Here is a 21,835-nt window from a genome sequence, read left to right on the forward strand (position 1 = left end):
ATGAGAGGGGACTTTCAGAGGCGGTGCGGCTGCTTTCAAAGCCAAAATAAGACGCGAGTGGGCGCATTTAAACAAATTCCTTCCGCCTGACGCAAACTGCCGTGAAGGACGTGTTCGAAAATGTTTTAACTTGAGTAAAAACTTTATGAATCTGTTTCATACAAACTGCTGTTGGCCAGTAAAACCTGTAAATGATCTGCGCACATCTCGGAGTAATCTCCATTCTCCGAGTTGAACTCCTCCTCTCCCCCGTGACTGATGTGGCAGCCTCTCTGTCGCCTCGCTGGCTGACGATCCGTTTTGTTTGCGGTGCGAGTGACCAAGAAAAGGGGCCCCGCCGAGGGCCCCGGGGCCAGCAGGAGGTCAGTCTCTATCAGGCAGATAACCTCTCACCTGCCGCAGGACCGCCCACACGGCCGGCGTCCAGCGCCATCAGTGACCTCTGACCTCTGCGGGATGAATGAAGGAGCTGGGGGAAGGGTCGACAGATGATGTGTCTCTGATCTGTCTACCAACGATGGGACAGACAACAACTTTAACTCTGAAAATACAAGATCAAACATATCTGTTACTATTATTATTATTAAGTGTTGTGCAGATTCCCTACATTTCGACGCTGCTGATTTGCTCTAAATGCACGAACCATTAGATGTGTTAGAGGAAGACACGAGGAGAGGCTGACAGGTGCGTTTGTTACCTTATTTAGGATGGCATCAGTTCGAATCCCCGATCGGCCTCGACAAACAAAACCAACTGAGAGTCTCACGACTGTTAAAGTGTGAACTATTTTAAGATCCTGGTGTCGCTGCGTCAACAGTTCACACAAAACACAAAGGGTTGACCTTGTTTCTGTCTGGTTATTAATGTAAACTCAAAGTGTTCCCTCTCAGAAGAGCCCAGGCTCACAAACGACGGTGCAGATTCAACATGTTTACGACTCTGTGGGCTAAAAATACAAAAAATAGAGTCTTCTATCCGTTCGTTTAGTGTTTAAGTAACTTGAACGACGGGCTTTGGCTGGCTGTGCACTTTGAGTTCAAACAGCTCATTACAAAATGGAGGAAAAGCTGATCGTCAGCAGCTTCCCGACTCTCTGCGACAGAAACTTTAACCAGGTTGGAAGCTGGTATTTACGGTAACTTCCGCATGACGTAAACGCAGCGTCTTCTGCGTGTCAGTGGCAGGTGTAGCGGAGGGTGTAGACGTCTCCTCAGCCAGCTGACAGGCCCGTCTTGCTCCCTCGGGGACTTCCTGCAGACCGTCATGTGACCCCCGCCCATTGTTCTCCACCTCAACACACCCAATCCATCACCTCATACGTTACACGAGAGGCTTCTCCTCATTCTTACAGCCGACGCTGTTAAACGCCTCTGCCGTGTTTCTCCCCCAGAACAAGAAATACCGACTTATCGAACTGAAACATCGAGAGCCTCTTTTCCATATTTCGGGACATTTCCTCAGATTTTTAAAGGACATGTGTGACCCAAACTCTGTCCTCCTGACATCTGGTGCTTCGGTGTCTCCCCCACGCCCAACTGCTATCACCCGAATCACAAGGAGCTCCCAGCTGGTGCCCAGCCAGGATTAAAAGGAATTATAGCTGTGTTTATCAGATGCTGCGGCTTCTCGTTCCCATAGCTCTGCGGTTTACAGTCAGCACACTGTGACTGTACTGCTCTATTGAATCAGGACGTAATGGACTAATCTCGTAACCTCAGTTTACTTCTGCGCCATTCTTTGAGAAAGTGAAAGACGTGTTTGGTGTTTCTGGAAGGATGGCCTTCATTTTACCTGTCTGTAATTCCCAAATCCTTTCCAGGTTTCCTCATAGCAGCAAAGCTAGAGCCAAAGTTCATGGCTAATCTAGAGTCTTTAAGTCAGTGCAAAAATGAGTCTACAGGATAGCATACAAAACGTTTAGAATAATGATTTCATTAGGAATGAATATTTATTTGAGAATTTATTGCCCCGTCAAAAACAAGCGTTACAGAAATGAGTTGACCCGAACATAAAAGTTCTAGTCATCGAACCACAGCACCTCAGAGGAAATGTGTTCGTAGTTAAAGATGCGTCTGAAGAAGGCCTGAGGATGTGTGAACCTCACACTGAGGGATCACTGTAATGTACGGAGGCTATAACGACACACCGGTTCTGTGTTCGGCCTCCAGCAGCTCTTGAGGCTGAACCCGACAGGAAACGTACCGCAGAACCAAAACTAGGAGCTAAAAGAGGCTAAAAAAAGCTTTGCAGCTGATAACCGCACTCTTAAACTCCCACAGCCCTGTCCGATGAACTCAAGTAACCCTAAAGGTGCTACAGCTGACTCAATTTCTAGTTTTTCCAATGAGTTGAGCTTCTCCACCATCTTCCCATGAACCGCCCCCCCACCCGGGCGGCTGCAGAAGTACGCCTGGTTGGGACGCACCGGTTTACGAGAGCGTGTTGTTGTAATGCATCAGCCTCATTTAAATTGCCATATCTGTGTGCAGAACACACGCTTAGCCTGTCTAATACATGCAACGCACACAGCTGTGCTCAGATATGTCAAACTGCTTAAAAGTCTTCATCCAGATGGTTAGAGGAGTTTTCGTAACAGCGGCACATGAGGTCAAACGAACCTCCAGCTGCAAAGATCGCATTGTGTTAATTTTTTTGTAAAAATGGATGATTGTCTCTGAGACGTGAGACTGAGGCTAACCCAGCCCTAGACCTAAACATTACTAGTAATAAAGCTTGTTTTATTTCAGTAGCCTCATGATGTTAATCTTCTTTACTGCTTTAATCTAGAAATGCTTGTATTCTAATGTAAAGCCTGTTTAAAAAGAGAGAAATTGGGGGGATTTTTCGACATTTAAACCACGAAGCCATCTGTCTTCCTAACAGAAGTGTGCCACGGAGGAATTATTATTGACCCGGTGGACTGATGTTTGCTGCTGAAGCTCATCAGTGTCCCATTATTGGAGCCTCGTAAACCTGTCGTCCCTCAGCGAAAAGCCGTTAAGAACCGAAACAGAACAGCGAGCGGCGTGTTGGAGACTCTTCTGTCGCCGGGGGGGAGGGAGGGGGCAGACTGACGCCCGCTCTGGATGTCTGCTGTCTCTCCACACACTCGCTCAGACCCAATCTCTCTCATGTTTTATTCATTAGTTTGGGTTCAAACGCGCCTCAGCCAATCGCCCCCCCACAAAATCAACCCTCCCCTGAGCGCTGCTGGCAGCTCCCCCCCCCGGTGTCCCCTTAAACGCCCCTTTCACCTCGTCGCTGTTTTACCACAGTCTCAGCAGCAAAGCACAAGCTGTGACGACGTATTCTAGTTTTTCTGACCGTTGAGGCTTTAAAAATGAACAGTGGTAAAACTCCAAATGCAGAGAGCGAACAGGGAAACACCGCGGGTAACCTTCCGAAGGTTATAGACACAAACAAGTGATGTCAAAACGAATAAACAGCTGTAGCACGCCGCTCACAGGGCAACCATCAGCTCCATCATCAGCCTCCAATCTCAAGCTGCTAAAGTACAAGCAGCGGTGATGCTGAAGGCCGTCTTGCTGCGGCGCTCCTCTCCGTGAACGACGTGTGATCTTAGTATCACAGTAGAGATTAGTCCATTAATCGATTGGAAAATGAATCTGTGAACTATGTTGATAATCGATTAGTCATTTTTTTAAAAGCACAAATGACAAACTTTTGTTGATTCCAGTTCCTCAGCTGTGAGGATTTGATGCTTTTCTTCGTCGTACGTGACAGTGAAGTGAATATGTTTGGGTTTAGGACATGTGAAGTCACCTTGGACTCTATAAGAGGCATTAAGGGGCAGATTAATCGATAGTGAAAATAATTATTTAGTTGCCGCCTTGATAAACAGTTAATAAGATTTAAGACCCTCTATGAGCCGAAATTGTTGGCTCTAATAGAATCATTACCAAAATGATTTTGTTAACATGATCTTTTAATAAGCTCTGACAGCACGTCACGTCTCTGTCCGACCTCCGGCTCTAACAGCTGAGCAGCGTTACCCAGGTCAGGAAAGCTGATAGGTTGACTTTATTCCTCGTCCTAACAGTGGAACTGCTTCACCCTGAGAACTGGTGGCCAGTCAGGAGTGATTTCCTCCTCTGAGACCAACTCGTGACTTTCTCCAGAAAATCATTTACTGCAGCGTTTCCGTGCACATCGCTCTCCGCTCGCTGTCGAGCGTCTCGGTTTTCCTGCTGACAAAAGGGGAATAACGGAGTCACTTGACTGTATGCATGTAACTGGAACACATTCAGAGATTCACACTTTCATTGGTCGCCGTTCGCGCACAACAACACCAAGAAACGGGACGTTTCCTTTACATAACGTGTCCTCCGCTCTGAGGAAAGGTCACGCAAATACAGAAGACTGTTTGTTCAGCCAATCGGTCACGTCCTACTGCGAGTGTCGAAGGAGTTTAGCAGGACTCTCATCTGAAAATGCCAAACTGTAAACCGAGGGGATAATGAGGAGGGAAAGTTCCACCCTCCTGCAGACGGCACAGATTCGAGGGAAAGTGTTAAAACCTTTCAGACAGTCTGTGAAATTCTGCCTCTGTGTTTGAGCTGTTAGCGTTTGCCTGTCGACTCCGCTGTTGGTGTGTTAAGTGTTTAATTGGTCCTGCGAACAGACAGGATGCCTACAGGTTTTAAAGTAGGCCGGTCGTACCTCTGAAAAGGGAAACAAAGCTCCTGTGTGTGTTGGGACTGAGGGGCCCCTCGGGACCTCTGGCTGTCAGGGGGCCGGTCCTGACTCGGACGTGATGGGAAGGAGAAGGTTAAGAGGCCTTACTTTGATTATTTTGGGTCGCTCATCGGAATCACTCTTAAAGCTGTGACTTAAACTAGGACTAAAACACAGTCCAAGCTTAAAGTGAAGGCATTGCAGCCTTTCTGTCTGTTGCGAGGTTTTCCTTCCAGCTTGAAACCTTTACTACTGCTTCTGTAGTTCCTGGTCTTTGCCTTCGCAGACCGAGGACGTGAGAATACTTTTACTCCTGGTTGTAAAAGCTGCTGCTTCCCTCTGAGACTCTTCCAGCAGTTCGGACTGACTTCCTACACTAGAGATAAATAGATTTCGAGCTAAACTAATTAACCCGCGTAGGATTTTTAAATGCATTTTCTGGATCAGTCAGCCTCTGGGACGTCTGCTGAACTGCCGTTGAACTGATGCTGATGGTTAGCTGTCGTCCTATTCTTCACGTAAACACTTTCTCTATTGTAATTCGATTGGCCTCTTCCAAAATAACCTGCCTGTGAGCATGCTCACAGCGGCCTCTCCTCACTTCGTATAGAGGCTTTGAAACGAAACCCAGACGATAATGAATGTAGTTTGAGGCTGTGTCCTGTGTCCTGTGTGTAATGTGTAGTGGGATGCAGCAGTGTGTGCAGCAGAGTAATGGCTGCTGGTGTTTTTCTTTATTCGGTGCGTTATGTAATGGACGTTCTGCACTCGGCTCTCCTGTTGGTTTATTTTTCTCAAGTCCTTTTGTCTGTGCAGCTCAGATGTCACATGACTGAGATACTGTGAGGTAACAAGAAGTGAGGACACCGAATGCATCTTCCCCAGGGTTAAACAAAGTCCTGCTGGGATAAAGACCGGAAACACCTGCGAGCTTGCTGCATTTGCACAACAGGCTTCTTCTGCACCACTGCTGCTGGACAGGCTTTTATTGACAACATCCAAATACACCATTTCGGACTTTGTCAGAGAGAGAACGATGAGGTCCTGGACTTCTTTCCGTCATTGTCCCTGGTGTTTTTACAGAACACCAACATTTATCAAGACGGACACAGACATTCAGTATCTGGCATTAAGAAATATTACAGAAGAGTAGAAACTTGAATCATGCTAACAAACAGTTGAAACCTTTTCTTCAGGTGAAGGTATTATAGACGAGCTCATACCATGGCTGCCATGCCAGGCTGCATAGTAAAGCTCCTGCTGGTTCCAGTGCTGAGTAGTTCTGGGTCTCGAATACTCTTTGAGTACCAGCTGAAACGTGTCCGTAACATCGAGTATTGAAAAGTGTCAAGTATCCAAAAAGTTTCTTTTAATTAGGTTCCTTATTTAAACCTGATGAATCTAGAAGCTTGACTTGTTTTGTTACATGAAAACGAACAAAACGTCGTGTTGTGTGGGCTCAAATAAGGATCAGTACATTTTAAGGTTGTAGTTGTACATCGCTCTTTGAAAACCTGCGAAAAAACTCAAGTTTGTGATTTGTAGAGGTTTCATAAAGACACGTTCAGGCTCGAAACTGAAAACTGAATGAAACTCTGTGCATGTGTGACTGTAGTTACACGTACGGTGATTTGGCCTTGCGTTTGCTGCAGAAAGCAGGGCAACGTTTCAAATTTCAAACTAGACTTTTTCACGCTTACAAACGGTGACAAACAACCGCTGGCTTGGGAATTACGTCTGATCTCTTACTGATTATTTGAACTGATGCAGCTTCTGTAAAACGCTGTTTGCTGTTCGAACCGGCTGCTGAAGACTCCTCTTTGGTGACGTCTCTACACTGAATGTGTTTCTCTCGGGGTAAAGAAGTTCAGCCTGTTCTGGCCAAAACTCTCATTTTCTGTTGTTAAGGAGACTGCCTTGTATCTGACTTATAGGTTTTGATTTGACTCTGACTGTGCATGAAGAACATTTCCCACCACTGAGCACGAGTGGAATGCAGAAAGCGCCGATTTAGGTCAGAATTGTGGTAAGATGCTCAAAATTGAGTTATTTTCACTGAGAAAACATGGCTTGTACATATTTAAGGATGTGACAGTCCAGGTCAGCTTATTCCAGCACCTTTAAAACTGACAGAGGGCTTTAAGGTCGATGCAGCTTGAGGTCAACAGCTCAGCATGACGTCGGACTCACAGCTGTGGACTCGAAGCTGAAGGTTTCAGTTATTTCCCCCCAGAAATCCCCAGCGTCGTATCTGTGCCAGCCATTGTCCGAGCAGCAGAGTGCGTTTGAATGCAGAGGGAAGAATAGAGGCGGTGATGTCATGGTGTTGGTATGTGGACCCCATCGCTGTACTTCGATCCCCCTTTCTGAGGCTGGAATTTGACTCCAGTGAAATACAGCGTCCAGAGAGTTTCCTGACGTAGTCAGCGGAGGGAGGACAGCCCGGCGAGCGTTGGCTGCTCTGTTCCCGCCGCGGATCTCACTCAAAGGCTGGAAAAGTGGTCGAGCCTGTGCGGTGAGGATGTGGAAACGATGAGAGGAAACTTCAGACGGCGTCGTCTTCAATGTTTATTAGCTTTTGTCACATTTTAGTCATTTTATTACTGAAATTTTAGTCTCATTTCAAGTGTTCTTCGTGTTTACCGTTACCCTGACTACAGGCGTTATTATCGTCCATCACGCCGAGCAGAGCTGAAACAATTAATCGATTTATCATTTAGCCAATAATTGATTCATTGTTCCAGTCATCTATTGTGCAAAAATGCCAAACATTCACTCGTTCAAGCTTCCCAAATGTCTGTTTTTCTGTTTTATATCTCAGTAAACTGAATATATTTGGGTTCCGGACTGTTGGTCGGACCTTGGACTTGAATCAAAATATAACGGCCAGTTTTCACAATTTTCTGACATTTTATCGATAAAACTATCAATCGATCAATTGAGAAAATAATCCCGCGGTTAGCAGGAAAGGCGCAGTCAGTCTGCAGTGAGGAGGGCTGGATCAGAGTTGTGGAAGATCCTGTAGAGATCCGATGGTTTCGTGATGAAAATATGTTGAAATAAAGGTTAAAACCCAAAACCCTTTCCACCAGATTTAGAGGCAAAATCCACAAGCTTCTGCTACATGAAATGACTTCATATTTAAAATGATCTCCATTAAATCCTCACGTCTGCGTCGAGCGGCTGCCGACGACTGACCGGCCAGGATCCGCTACAGACCGGAACGTGTTCCTGCAGCGTGCTGCCGATCTCCGGCTAGCTCGGTGCTTCCTGGACGAAATTCCACTTTTACAATTTCACGTGTTTCAGATTTTTAGTGAATGTTGTGTCTGTGGTTAGTTTGTTGATTTACGATAATAAGCTAAGGAAGAAATTAGATTACTGGAGTTGATTACTGCACAGATCTTTTACATCCAGCCTGTGCAGGTCGGACAAAAACTAATTTTCAAACTAGTGATTTGAGACTGAAAAACTTCCACATTTACAAGCTCTAGTTTCATCAGAGGGGGCCGACCCGTACACCTCTGCACCTCTAACAAACTGTTTCTTAATCTTCATCTAGAGGAAGATTTAGATAACATTAATCCTGCACTTTTCCCTGCCGACAGCCTGTAAACACGAACACCTGCCGACTGACAGTAACGTTAACATGACTTCCTCTAAACGTCCGCGTGCTGAGCTGCATGTTTGTCTGGTTTGTTGACGCTTCCTGTTTGATTCTCAGTGGGATTGTTGATGAATTTAGTCCGTAAATCTGTTCCTTTTTTCCTTCCATGAAGCACTAATGTTAGCTAACGTTACTGCCGGAGACCGAGCGTTACTCAGTGTACAATCTCGGAACCCATCGGATAGCGGGTCTGACGAGGATTTAGCCTCTGGGGGCAACGGGCCAGTGTTTCGGGGCTTCCACTGTAGCCAGCGCATATCCGGATGTCTGGGCCAGGACTTCCTCTTGCGTGCGCCGGTCATTGTTTACAGTCCGGTTAGCGATCTCGGAACCCATCGGACAACGTCTGACGAGGATTTGAATGCAGATTAATTTAAAAAAGCTAAATCATCGTCAAACGACAGCTCGTGGGTTACGAGATCGCATTTCGGCAAATGCGTTCCGCCTCTTTTTATATTTCATATGCAGACATCTGTTTATAGAGATCACTGAGTGTAAGATGCTGCTTCTTAGTGTAACAGCTCAAACGCATAAGTCAACTGGAGGAAACCGTCTCCAACTACAGTGTGTGACTGTCTGGATGCACGCAGGCCGTTTGTTAAGACTGCGTTCCAGTTCATTTGTCCGTGCGTTCACATTGTAGTTCATTTAAATAGTTAAGTTTTATTTGTTGACGTTTCGTTTAGTTTTAGTTTTGCTTTTGCTGGTGAAATGAAAGTCGTCTGTGATCTCAGCTTATCTCTGTTACTGTAAGTGGAGGCTTGGCCCGCCGCACCCAGGCTGACCGCCAATCAGGCGTGCCGGGTCGCACACATGCTGGAGGCTGGGGGTGGGGGTCTGGTACCGTGAAAGATGGAGGTTTTTCTGTGAGGAAAAGTCCATTATGAGCAGAGGAACGGGCGTGGAGCTGAGCTCACATCCCCCCCGAACAATATGTGTGGAGCGCTGAGCCATTTCTTGTTTTAGGTTCAAAAGGGAACAGGAACACACAACACACCCATCACTCCACCCGGAGCCTCTTTACTGGGAAAACAATACTTAAAAGGCTTCACAGAAGAGAGATTCTTCTGTCTGTCGGAGGCTTTGTGTTGAACATGTTGTTTAGTTTGAGAAATAAAAGTTCTTACATACTTTTTAAATCAAAGCCTTCAAAGTCATAAGTCATACCGCTGTGTAGTTAAAGCCAACAGGACCTTGTGTTTTTTTGACAGTTTTAGCTCTTTGACTACAAATCATGTATACTTTATATTTTGCCAGCCACTTTTGAATGCATGCTACACATTTTTAGATTCTGGATGTGTGTTTCATTTCTTTATGATATAAAAATTCATCCATTTGCAAACCTGCTGGAGTTGCGTGATCCATCAAATCTGCACACTTGTTATTTTTTGGTCAAAGTTGCATTATCATAGCTTAATTGGAAAAAGGCTGCATTGTTTTACATCACAACATTAATGTGAGAAGATTTGCCGCTCACTGTATTTATGGATCACACGCTAGCAGGTTTCAAGAGTCTGTTAATCGATTTCCTTTAAATGAATGGAAGTCAGCTGATATCCGACACGTGTGCTGTGTAAAGCTCTAAAACTCGTGTCTTTGTCGTTTTGAGGTTTCGATCGGTCGTGTTATATACATTACTGACAGAATATAAAGTCAGCCACACACTGGATTTTTATTGGCTGTCTTGTGTCTCTCATAGAAAGATTAGTGATGTTATATTATAATGGCTCTCTTGTTGCTCAGGCCTCCTCCAATTTCACTATAATTAGTACCAAAGTAGTTTCGAGGAAACTCCCCAAGAACATTTCAGTGCTAGTGCGAGATATGATGTCTGTGTTTTGGTAACAAAGCTATACTTTTTTTTTTTTTAATAATTTACGTAACATAATTTTTTTAACATAATTTTATACAAAATCCTTTTTTTTTTTCACTGAACAAAAGAAGCCAAAGTTGTTGTCTAAACACAAGCAGGCGTACGAGAACAAAGTTTGTCTAAATTAGGAAAAACTGACGAAATGTAAATGGATTTCTTCTGATCGCAGTGACTTGCACATCCAGACTGTGGAGGTCGGACAGCAACGCTACGACATCGTTGGTTTTTGTTGGAGACTGAATAAATAACTATGTGTTTATATGTATATATATTCCTTTCCTCCTCCCTTTCTTCTTTGTAGTCGAAGTTATTGTGACTGTATGTTTATAAGACAAAAAAAAATCAAATGAGCAATCTTCTGGCTCAACCCTTTCAGTCCGCACCAGAAACAGTACCAGTCCCAGCCGGGTGTTGAAAACCTGCAGGGTGAGTGTTATAGGATTAAGATGTTAAGCTGTTATCGTCGCGTAATTAAAAGAAAAGGCTTCTGCTCCAACATGTCTGATCCATTCATTCATCGGGAGCTTTCAGACCAAATGTCCTCCAGAACAACCACCCAGAGTCTAAACCTGCCGTCCTCTGGGACAACGAGCCTCTCGTTAACGAGCTGCTGCCATAATGTGAGGATTTACTGCCCACACGGGTCCAGGACCCGGACGGCTGCCACTGCACTGTCAACTGTCCATTAGCTCCCATTAGGTCCTGCACTACAGTCAGACATATTCATGAGGACGTTTGTCTCCGTGCTGTCCTCTGCTGTCTCCCAGTCTGGACGGCGTACAGGCCTGAAGGGTCCCGATCAGCATTTCCACAGCAGAGTGCGAATGAGGCAGCTGTCAGCAGCTTCCAGCTGGATCAACACACAGGAAACCCATCTCTGCCTCCTCATCAGGCTCTGTTGACTCGGGTCTGCCGGCAAACAGCGGCCAGCACACTTCGGACCGCCCCGAGCCAATCGTGAACCTGCAGATGACCAGAGATCTCCTCTCGCTGCCAACACGTGGTCGGACCCCTCTGGATCAAATCAGAATCAGAATCAGAAATCCTTTATTGATCCCCGAAGGGAAACTCTTTGTTCCAGCAGCTCGCCTTTACGTCAGTGCACACAGGAGAAAGTACTAGCAAACAATATGATACACTATAATACAGGTCAGAAAATAAATGAAGCACCAGGTGGGTATGAGTTTAAGATAAACTAAGTGTGAAGTACCAAGTGGGTTTACCGGTTGATGATGATAATACAGTATAATAATACAATGTAATAATATAAGTAATAAGTAATAAGCAGTGGAAGTTAAGTGTAGCTTATTGAGATTATTAAGATATTGCACAGCAGTAATGGAGGTATATAATATCAATATCAATAAATAGGAAAAACTAACATGGGAAAACTAATATTGCACGGGAGTATTAAACAGAATATTGCACAAATATTCAAGTATTGCAGAGATGTTAATGATCAATGTCCAGTTTAATGACTTCGGGTCATACAGACTGACACTTAGAGGGAGGAGTTAAAGAGTCTGATGGCCACAGGCAGGAATGACTTCCTGTGGCGCTCTGTGGTGCATTGTGGGGGGATGAGTCTTCAAGCTGGGAAAAAGAGGGAAATATCTGAAAAGCAAGATTAGTTTTCTCTCCTAATTTTATATAGAAGTAATGTAATGCTGAAACAGTCGATTCACTGAGTTGTGCATTGACAGAAAAGTCAAAAAGTTTGATAATTGATTAATCGTTTAATCACATCTTTTCTTGAAAAATGGCTTAAAGATTCTGTAGTTCCAGTTTCTGCAGATTGAGGATTTGATTCTTTTCTCTGTTTTAATATCTCAGTAAACTGAATCTCTTTGGCTTTTGGACTGTCGCTCGGACAAAACAGGACATTTGGAGACGTCACTTTGGACTCTGGGAAACTGTGATGGATGTTTTTTCAATGATTAATCAGAACGATTAGCTACAGCCCCCAAAAACCTTCACTTCTAAACTTTGACGCAGTTTATCTTTTCCACTGGCTGCTCTTCCTTCAAACCTAAAGCCTGGCTATTTACCCTCAGATACAAACAGCAGACACTGAAACCTGTTAAAAAGGACCAGACCTGGTCCTGGTAAACCACCTGCTCTGGCTCACTGTGAGAGAGGATGGCTGACCGTGATGCAGGACTGTCTTTAAGTTAAGAACGGTCCAAGCAACGGACAACATCGACAAGCACGAGAAGTCCTGAAAGTCCTGTGGATGAAATCTTAACAGCTGGTGCGGCTCATGTAGACCATATGATACAGGTGAAAGCTCCAGAAACGGCTAGTAAGTGGACCTTGAGTTTGGATCGTTTTTTTTCCGATTTCTCAAACTAGTTTGTTTAAATGATAGAAAACTCAAACAAAGAGCAATGGTCATTTATTAGTCGATCAACAGAAAATTTGATCTGCAACAACGGTGAGCAAAAACACAAACAACTCTCTGGTGGCAGCTTCTCCAACGTCTCAGATTTCTGTTTTTCTCTGATTTATATCTCCAACCGAATCTGATGGACGTCACTATTTTCTTAATCGATAATGTCCAGTAATGAATCTAGCAATACCTGAAAATAACACTACTGCATTTCATTGGCTTGTACTTGTAAAGTTGACTCTGATCTGATCTAAAGGTGCCGATCCCACCAGCCTGCACATCCGCCCGGTATCCTCTCATCACGCGGCTGAAAACAGAGGAAATGATTAGCTAGATTATTATAGTGAGCTCTAGCTAGCTAACATCATAAAGGTTGTTTATTGTCTCGGAGCGGATAATCAAACTGTGAATCATTCAGTAAGCTCAGCCCCGTTAGCACACACAGTATCGCTAACGCGCCCCAGCTGTGGTGGAGCTTCTGTTTTACACTCATAATTAAAACACATTTTTTCTTAGTTTGTCATGAAACACCAGGAATTTCTTCCCACAGCCAAACAAAACATTCTCCCACTTCTTCTTCTTCTCTCCTGGTTTTTATTCTGAAGTTAAGCATCCTCGTTTATCGGCACAACAAGGTAACTTTTGGGGGTTTTTTTTTTGCCTTCACCTTATAGGAACAGCTGAAGAGAGACAGGAAACGGGGGGGGGGGGGGGGAAACGGTACGCAGCAAAGGGCCACGGGCCAGACCCGAATCTGGGCCGCTGCGGCGAGGACCCAGCCCTGCACACGGGCGCACGCTCCAGCAGGCGAGCAACCAGGATGCCCTGCACAACAACGCCTTTAACCCTCACTGAGCTCGCTGGGCTGCAGCTGGAGGCTTCAGCTGATCCTCCTCAGGGGGATGCGACTGTGCTGGTCTACGACTCTGCTGGTCTGCGACTCTGCTGGTCTGCGACTCTGCTGGTCTGCCTGCAGCTGCTCAGCCGTGTCAGCTCCTCAGATCAAAGTTACAAATGGCAGAAGAACCGCATATAGAAATTAGAGCTGCAACGATTAGTCGACAGAAAGTTAATCTGCAACTCTTTTAATAAACTGACTAACTTGTCAAGCAGAAATGCCAAAATGTTCTCTGGTTTCAGCTTCACTCTGAGGATTTGCTGCTTTTCTTTGTCTTATACGACAGTAAAGTGAACATCTTCAGGTTTCGGACTGTTGTTTGGAGAAATTATGACCAAACAATCGATTAACTGAGCAAATAATTGGCAGATTCAGTGATAATAATCATGAGTTGAAGCCCTATTAGAAATATAAAGCATATACCTGGGGTGGATATAACAGCACGAACACCTGAGCGACATGATGCAACAACCAGTTGTTTTTAGTTGGCGCTGATCCTCGGCCAGTGGTTTGTGTCTGTGGTGGTGTTTCTGGGCAGGAGTGTGTGTGGTAAATGTGTGCGTTGTGGAGGTGTTGGGCTGTAACCTGGCCGTGACTCTGTGTCAGAGGAAGGGGGTGGGGGTCGAGGTGGGGGTGGGGTGCTGTGTTGACAGAGGCTCTCGAGGCGTGGAGCAGCTCTCAGGAACAAAGCCAGGACTCGGAGCAGGGCCCCTTCTACACTTCCTTTCCCAACGCTATTGTTCCACAGAGCGGGAGGCTGAAGCATTGTGTTGCTTCAGACCCCCACCCCCCACCCCCCACCCTGAGGGACACAACAAACTCACTGAGTGCTAGACTGAGAGAACAGAGACTGAGACTGACGTGGTCTAGCTTCCTAACCTCCTTTCACTTTCTGAGCTTCTTGTTTTCTCCCTGCTGGTCTCTGAAGACCCCCCTGCTGCTCCGCTCACTCAGGGCTCCACCCAACTCAGGGCTACATCCACACAGTTTTGCTACGTTTGCACCTAAGCGTCCACGCTACTGCAGCGTTTTCGAAGTTTGGAAATGCTGCTGGCCCTGTTTTCGTTTCGTTCATTCTAGTCCGAAGGCTTTTGGAAACGATGACGCGGCCACTCGTGTTCGCTTCTCGATCGGGTCTGATCAGTCGCAACTGACTCGCCAAGCCCCTATCGCGTAACCCTTTTCCGGAAGAAAACAAACACAAACCTTGTTGTCTATGCTAGCAGCTGTTACATTCAGCATTTTATAATGCTACTGCTGCCTACATGCGCAGGATGATGATTGTGACAGTTCCCAAACCCAGCGGCACTATCGGCCCTACCGGACCGGGTTTTAGGTGAAGAACCGGTGCCTGGTGGCATCATTTTGTCAACGATGTTGTGGTTTCTGGGGAATGGCGAGAAAACTTTCGAATGTCCAGATGTGGAAGAAGCATCAAAACACCGAGTACAGAGCCCGAAGTGAAGGATCTTGTCGTCAGCTTCGACCAAACACACGGTACAGTTATGCCACAATGCTAATCCACTCACTACACGGACTTTCATGGACGCTGTTGTCAGCAATGGATTCGTAAACGGAAACGTAGTAGTGTGGATGTAGCCTCCGAGTTCAGAAAATATCTCAGTTACTGGATGGACAGACAGGATGACCCCTAATGACTTTGGTGATCCTTCGACTTTTCCTCCAGCAGGATTGACATCTGTGGCTTTGAGTGAAATATCTCAACAGCTATTGGATGGATTGTGATTAAATTTGGGTCAGACACTTTATTTTTATCTTTATTTTATTGGTACAGAAACAAAAACAGATACTACAGTGACAGAAACAGATAAAATAGACAAGGAGAGACAAAGAAAAACAGGGCGACGTACAGAACTTTACATAAAACAAAACAAACAAGGATGAAAGTATAGTCAAAATAATAATATCATGCAGTTTAGATTAGTGTAATATTTCAGGAGGAAGCTAAAAGGCCAGTGTGCTTCATCAGAAGTGCTTATCAGATGGAACCGCTTCGGACTCCCTCCCGCTCCACGTCTTTCTGACGTAGGCGTTGGGGTTGCGTCCAACAATTTCTGCAACAGACAATCTGACATCACACCCATGTCACACTGTGATTGGTCAGCTGTGTGGAGGTGAGAAAGGAGGCGGGGTTTTACCAGACGAATCACTCCTGTTCCCCGCTGGCGGCTGAGCCCAGCGCCTCCCTGCTGCTTCGTTAGTGCCACGTTTATCAGCAGGCTGATAAGACCGACGTCACACACACACACACACACACACACACACACACACACACTATAAAGCCGATAAGACCGGCCTTCCTCCATCACCGTCCTAACTCAGCCTGAACCTCCAGACATCTCTGAACTACACCACCCGACGCTCCACAGCCTCGACGGGAATGTAAACAACACGTTTGCCCTTTACGCCACCCATCGCCGGCTGATCTAAGGTCTTTTTAACGCTACGGAGTTCAAGAGAAAGCGGATGAAGCTGAGTGAAATCGGAGGCCCTGCTCCGACCTGCCAGACAGACGTTTTGGCACGAAGAGGAAACTAACTCCGTACAGGATCCAACAACAACATGAGACACACACTTCTGAGCCAACACTAGGAGATACAAGGAGGGTACCGAAATCCCACAGTTCAATATGTGCCCTGATTTCTTCTGCTTTATTTTAAGAAATGCAACAACTTTCTTTCTGTAAAACATTTGCATACTTGCGTAAGTCATCTGAAAGAAAAATGTGCTTACTCTTGAAACGCTGGTTGCATGTAGATTATTTATAAGTGTTGATAATGAAGATTTTACATTTGAGCTGTCAGTCGGAGCTGCCCTAGGAACCCTTTTAGCGTGAGGAAGAAAACTTTATAATTTGTCAAAACTTTACCGTCCAGCAGCTTGAACCTGACGCTCAGCAGCAGCAGGAGGAGGAGGAGGATTAAGAGTTTACGTTCCTTGTAATGGTGTTCAATAAAGCACAGCGAGTCCAAAGCAAACACGTTCTCCAGGTTTCACATCCACAGGAGACGGCTCTGGTTTTCCTCTGCCTCCGCTCACACAGGGGATCCCGCTGAGAGCTGGGAGTTTGACAGGTTTCACGGCTCCGAGTGTCGGCGAGCAGCTCCACTCTGCAGCCAGGTGATCGGTCACCTCCGACAGCTGCGTGTGTTTTACAGGTCACGTCTTTTATTTATCCAGACACACACAACTCAACCGCAACGCCTCCTGCTTCTCTTGGTCGCGCTGGTCGAGATCCTCTTCTTCTTCTTCTTCTTATCACAGTTCAAACCAAGAGTCCAAAGCCAGCCAGCCTGTGTGTGTGTGTGTGTGTGTGTGTGTGTGTGTGTGTGTGTGTCCGAGCCTCCGGTCCAGCATGCTGCTGCATATTAAGGGGAGAGCATAATCAGTCAGCAAGACACAGCTGTGACAGTCAGCGCTCCCTGACGCTGCTCACCTGAGCCCCTCCCCCACCTGAGCCCCTCCCCCACCTGAGCCCCTCCCCCACCTGAGCCCCTCCCCCACCTCTCGCTCTGCAGCCGACAGCTAACCATGTCTTAAGTTTAAATAACTTCGTGCCAAAAAATGCCTCAGTAATTCCTGTTTGGGTGTGCGTGTGCCTGAAACTGGATTTTATCGCTATGAAGTGGCCAAACAGAAAGGACCAAAGTTCAAAGGTTGCTTGCTAACAAAGCCAAGAGGACGTTTCTCCACCTGCGCACAGGTGGGCTGTCCCTTCTCAGTGTGTCCAGCTGTCTGCAGAGGTTTATATTCAACTTTCTGTCAGTACAGTTGGAACTTTAATGACTCTGGTGACTCAGTAAATCCTTTCTTCAGTCATTTACTGGGGAAGTTTTCCAGTTGGTCTTTGTTTGCTGAAAAGTGTGTGACGCTGTTCAGCAGTGTCTAGCTTTATTGAACCACAGCCACCAGACATGCAGGAGACTTTACTGGGACTATTTGTTTGATATCTGTATTTGTCTTGTACAGAGCTACAGTGCGTAAACTGATAAAACCAGTCTGTATTTGCATCTGTGTGAGTGTGGTCCAGTTTGGCGCTGAGTCCAGACTTTGGGGGGGGGTTTTGGAGCAGCTCTTGTCTCCCTGCAGTTCATCTGTGTCCACACGTGACTCTGAGCTGGAGGACAGGCCGAAAGGACAAATCCTCCGCTGGCGTCCTCGTCTCAGAGAACAGATAAGACACAAGAAGAGCTAATCTTCATCTCTGCTGCGCTGCCGTCACCGTCCTCATTCAGTCAGCAGATAAGAGACAGATGTGTCCCACTCCTGCTTTGGACAAACACTTCCACAGCTTCCTGTGTTCCTGTGCCAGGCTCTCTGAAGGCCGGGGAACTGCTGATTGGTGCCCACTTTTCCCTCCGAGACCTCCGAATCTTCAAACGGACCTGCTGCATCAAACAAAGCCTCTATCTCTAAGTGCCACTATCGCACCGTTTGACAGACAGGCTGTCCAGCTGAAGCTTTGTTTGGATGAATATTTCATGTGTGAAGTTTTCTGTGTTGCAGGGCTGCAATCACTCATTAGGACTATTTTCATTATCGATCAATCTGCCGGTTATTTTGAGTTTCCCAATAAAATGTCAGAAAATAGTGAAATATGCTTATTTTAATTTCCAATATCCAGTTGCACAAAGTTGAGATAAATATTTCCAGATCTGATCAAGTTGAAATGTAAACAGAGCTTCATTAGCTCGAGGTGGAAGTCCAAATGTCAAAAATAGTGAAAGATGTTGTCTTCAGATGCCTTGTTTTGTCCAAAACTCGGGATAATCAGTTTGTAATGATTAAAAGTTGGAGACATTGGAGAAGCTGGAACCAGAGAAATGTTGGCATTTCTGCTTGAAATGATTAATCGATTATCAAAATAGTTGCAGATTAATATTCTGTCAGTCGACTGATGGACTAATCCTTTAGTTGACATCCATTAAGGTCCCCAGTGGAGGTTCTACACTGGTGGTCCCTGTGTTGTTTGTTCACTTCACGACCAAAAGTATGTGGACAGTTATATGTGACAGTGATTGTGACGCCATCATTAGCGTGCCGCTCCGTCAGCCTCCGCTCTGCTGGGTTCAGTCTCTCCTCCAGATGTTGAACCAGCTGCAGGGGTTTGCTCCCAGTCAGACACCAGAGCATCAGCGAGGTCCAGCACGGATCAGATCCAGCTCACAGTCTGCAATCCAGTTCGGCCAAAAGGTGTTGGATGGGTTTGAGGTCGGGACTTTGTGCGCGGGGACATTGTCATGTTGAAGTGTCATCAGAAGGGCGTCGGCCTGCTTTAGCCGAAGTGCTCGTTCGATCGTCTGACGGCAGAATCGCCGACAGTCCGACATTCACACGCACTTCACACCGTGCTTGTTGTGGAAGTAGGTGGAGTTTGAACTTCTGTCTCAGCTCTCTTTTTTCATTCTTTACACAAGAACAGGTGTGGAGGCTTTTCACCTCGGCCCTCAGCGTGGACACTTTGGACAACGAGTCGTACAACCTAGTCTTTTTCAAGCGTAAAGAACTAAAGCTGAGGTCAAACTAGTCAATTCGTTGATTAATCCGCAACTATTTTCATAATCGAATAATCGTAGAAGTCGCTTTTCAAGGGAAAAAGCCAAACATTCGATGTTTCCAGATTCCATTTGTGAGAACTTCCCCGTGTCTGACGTTGAATCTCGTAGTTTTGGACAGTTGGTCAGACAAAACAAGACATCTGAGGGGGGAGGAGAAGGTAAGCACACCTCGAGGTGAGATTCTTTTGGCAACCGCTGCTGAACCTCAATAGAACAGTATTGTTTGGGTGTCCCCATACTTTTGGCCATGTGTTGTCAGCGTTCCCGCTGCAGCATCATGTGACCTCCCTGTGCTGTAGTGTTGGAGGCGATACTGTAGTAATCCCGTAAACCTTTATTAACCCGGTGAAGACGTGCTTTCTTTCTTTCCGGCCGCTGTTTAAAGCAGAAGGCGTGTTTATATTTAGACTACAAGATGTAATCTGCAGCATAAATCTGAAGTGGCAGGAGCTGGACCTCTGCCCTGTTTCAGGGCACAGTTTCTGACTGCAGTCTGTTGTGGTGAGTTCGGAGGACGGCCAGCTTTCGAGAAGGAAAACTTATATTTAGTGCAGAGCTGCTGCTCGGTCTCCACACTTCACCACAATGAGAGGAGAGAAGCTGCCGTACGGCCCTCGTTTGTTTATTGCTTTGTCCCAAGCAGCCGTTTGAGCCCTGAGAAACAAAAAGATGTGTGAGGCGTTTCCTGCAGACGTATAATCATACATTTGATACTCACAGTGGTCGTCTAATTTTAGCCGGTAGTTTTTTACAACGCATTTCTCTTTCAGCCTGAGGCTCTGGTCCACGAGCCTGATCCCAACGAGACCTCTCAAATGTGCAGACTCCTGCAAAACCTCCTCCTCCTCCTCCTGCTGCATTCTTGTGGCAGCAGATCCACGGGACGTTAAACTTTCAGCTGAAATTATAAAGAGAGGCCAAGTCCCTGCAAACGCTGGAGCTGAAACAGACTCCAGCTCTGCTCCGGGCCTCTCCGCCGCTCTCGATAAACAGCATTAAAAATAACTTTGAACAAATGCGCAGCAGATGATGATAGCCTTAAGACGACCGTTGGCTACAATATTTAGCATCAGACTATTTCCTGTTGGAGGACAGCGTGCCCGAAGGGGTTTGATATCAGATCGCTTTTATTACTCAGAGCGGAAGAAGAGCTTTTCAGGGGATGTTTTGTTTCTGATTTACAGACAGTCAGACACAAAAGGTTTTATTCACAGTCCGATAAGAACAAATGATCGACAGTATCGGCAAAAGAAAACGTGACGCGCTGCTTGTCTCCACCCGCTGCCGCTGCGAGAACACAAGCTCATTGGCTGATGGAGGTGAACAGCTGGTGGAGCTGATCCTCCGTTAAAGTGATGATCCGCCGTTAAAGTGTCGCAGAAGAAGAAGAGGACGCGGCGAGACGACGGGAGACGTGATGGAAACGTGACGTTTCTGTCGGCTTCATGTGAGGAAGGCTCCAGCCTCCTCATCGCTCCACACAGCTGATGCTTTCAGCTCTTCATGACGTCAGCAGTTATTCACTCAGTCTGCTTCCTGTTTCAAACAGCGTCCACGCCTCGGACAGGAAACGCTTTTTAACACACATTTACACTTTATTTCTAATTTCTCAGATTTATTAATGTGCAAATAGAAGCTGTGCATAAAAGCAGGTGGATGGAAACGCACTTCATAACAACATCACTTCCCGAACCGCCCTTCAACCCCCATCTACCAACACACCTGGTGATGTGTTGTCACGACACAGATCACACTTTCATCAAGGCAACAACCTTCTCCAGCTTCTGTCAGCGGAGGTTGAAAGAGATCGCAAACACCTTTGAGAGAGTTTCCAATGTGTCTGTCCAGTACTCTCAGAGTAGGAGGTGAGTTCAGGGGCGTCTTCAGGCTAAAAGTAGCTTCGAACTGGCCGAGTTAAGAGAAACTAAAACTAAAATAACGTCGGTGTCAGTCCTAACTTCAGGACTCCTACATTTTTTTGTTCAAAGTGTAATTCACAAAGCATTTCAGCGCTAAAAGTATCTCCAAAGTCTGAGACGTTATCGTCCTAAATGACCTGTAATATAGCTGGTCGCTTTAGTTTTGGAAGCATGCGATAATCATGAATGTTTTAATGCATATTTTGATGACGTGTGTTACTAAAGATCCAATCTGCTCACCAACAAATCAAATCAATCCGATAAAGAATGAAAGATGATCTTTGATGGCAAATACAATCTACTTAGGAAACATGAAAGTATGAAACCTGCCCTCTTTCTCCTAAAGCAAGTATTGTGTTTGTTTTTCTGACAAGAGTTTGACAGGAAGTGAAGACAGGGTTTTTGTTGGCCCGACAGTCTTCCAGTTAGCACGTTATGAAATGAAAGACTGGGTGAGGAGAGAGTTTTCTTGCTCCCTGTGTGTTCACTGTGTGTCTGGGTTTTAATTTTTGTCTTGTGCTGATTTATTCCCATTAATTATAAAATCCAGGTCATTATCAAAGCAGCGCTCCGATCCCCAGAGGGAGAGCCCGCTGTTTCCCCGAGATCTTAAATACTTCAAAAGCTCTATTGTCGGGGGGGTGGTGGTGGTGTTGGTGGAGGTTAGTTTTGGAGGGGCGGGGGCAGAGATGTTGCAGACGACATGCTGCCTCGTACAGCCACATTTAAAGGCTGATCAGAGGACTGTCTGCTGGTCTCCAGGCTGTGGGTGGATCCAGTGTCTGGAATCTCTTTCCCATCCACCCCTGCAAAGT

The 21,835-nt window shown here is 45.9% G+C and overlaps 1 protein-coding gene across 11 annotated transcripts in view; it reads left to right on the forward strand.

The window, feature by feature from the left end:
* LOC122868983 (caskin-2-like) overlaps nt 1–21,835 on the forward strand; it is a 77,041-nt gene that overhangs the window by 6,830 nt on the left and 48,376 nt on the right. Inside the window, exon 1 of one of the 11 annotated variants that reach the window (XM_044181502.1) lies at nt 15,393–16,149. The exons of 9 other annotated variants lie outside the window; for them this stretch is intronic. The gene's annotated coding sequence lies outside the window, so the exon portion shown is untranslated. Of the gene's footprint in view, nt 1–15,392; nt 16,150–20,947; nt 20,967–21,835 lie in introns of those variants that run through there. One more of the 11 variants, XM_044181496.1, reaches the window with a different exon arrangement.

This window comes from Siniperca chuatsi, linkage group LG21, assembly GCF_020085105.1.
Source record: "Siniperca chuatsi isolate FFG_IHB_CAS linkage group LG21, ASM2008510v1, whole genome shotgun sequence".
Classification (NCBI taxonomy): Eukaryota; Metazoa; Chordata; class Actinopteri; order Centrarchiformes; family Sinipercidae; genus Siniperca; species Siniperca chuatsi.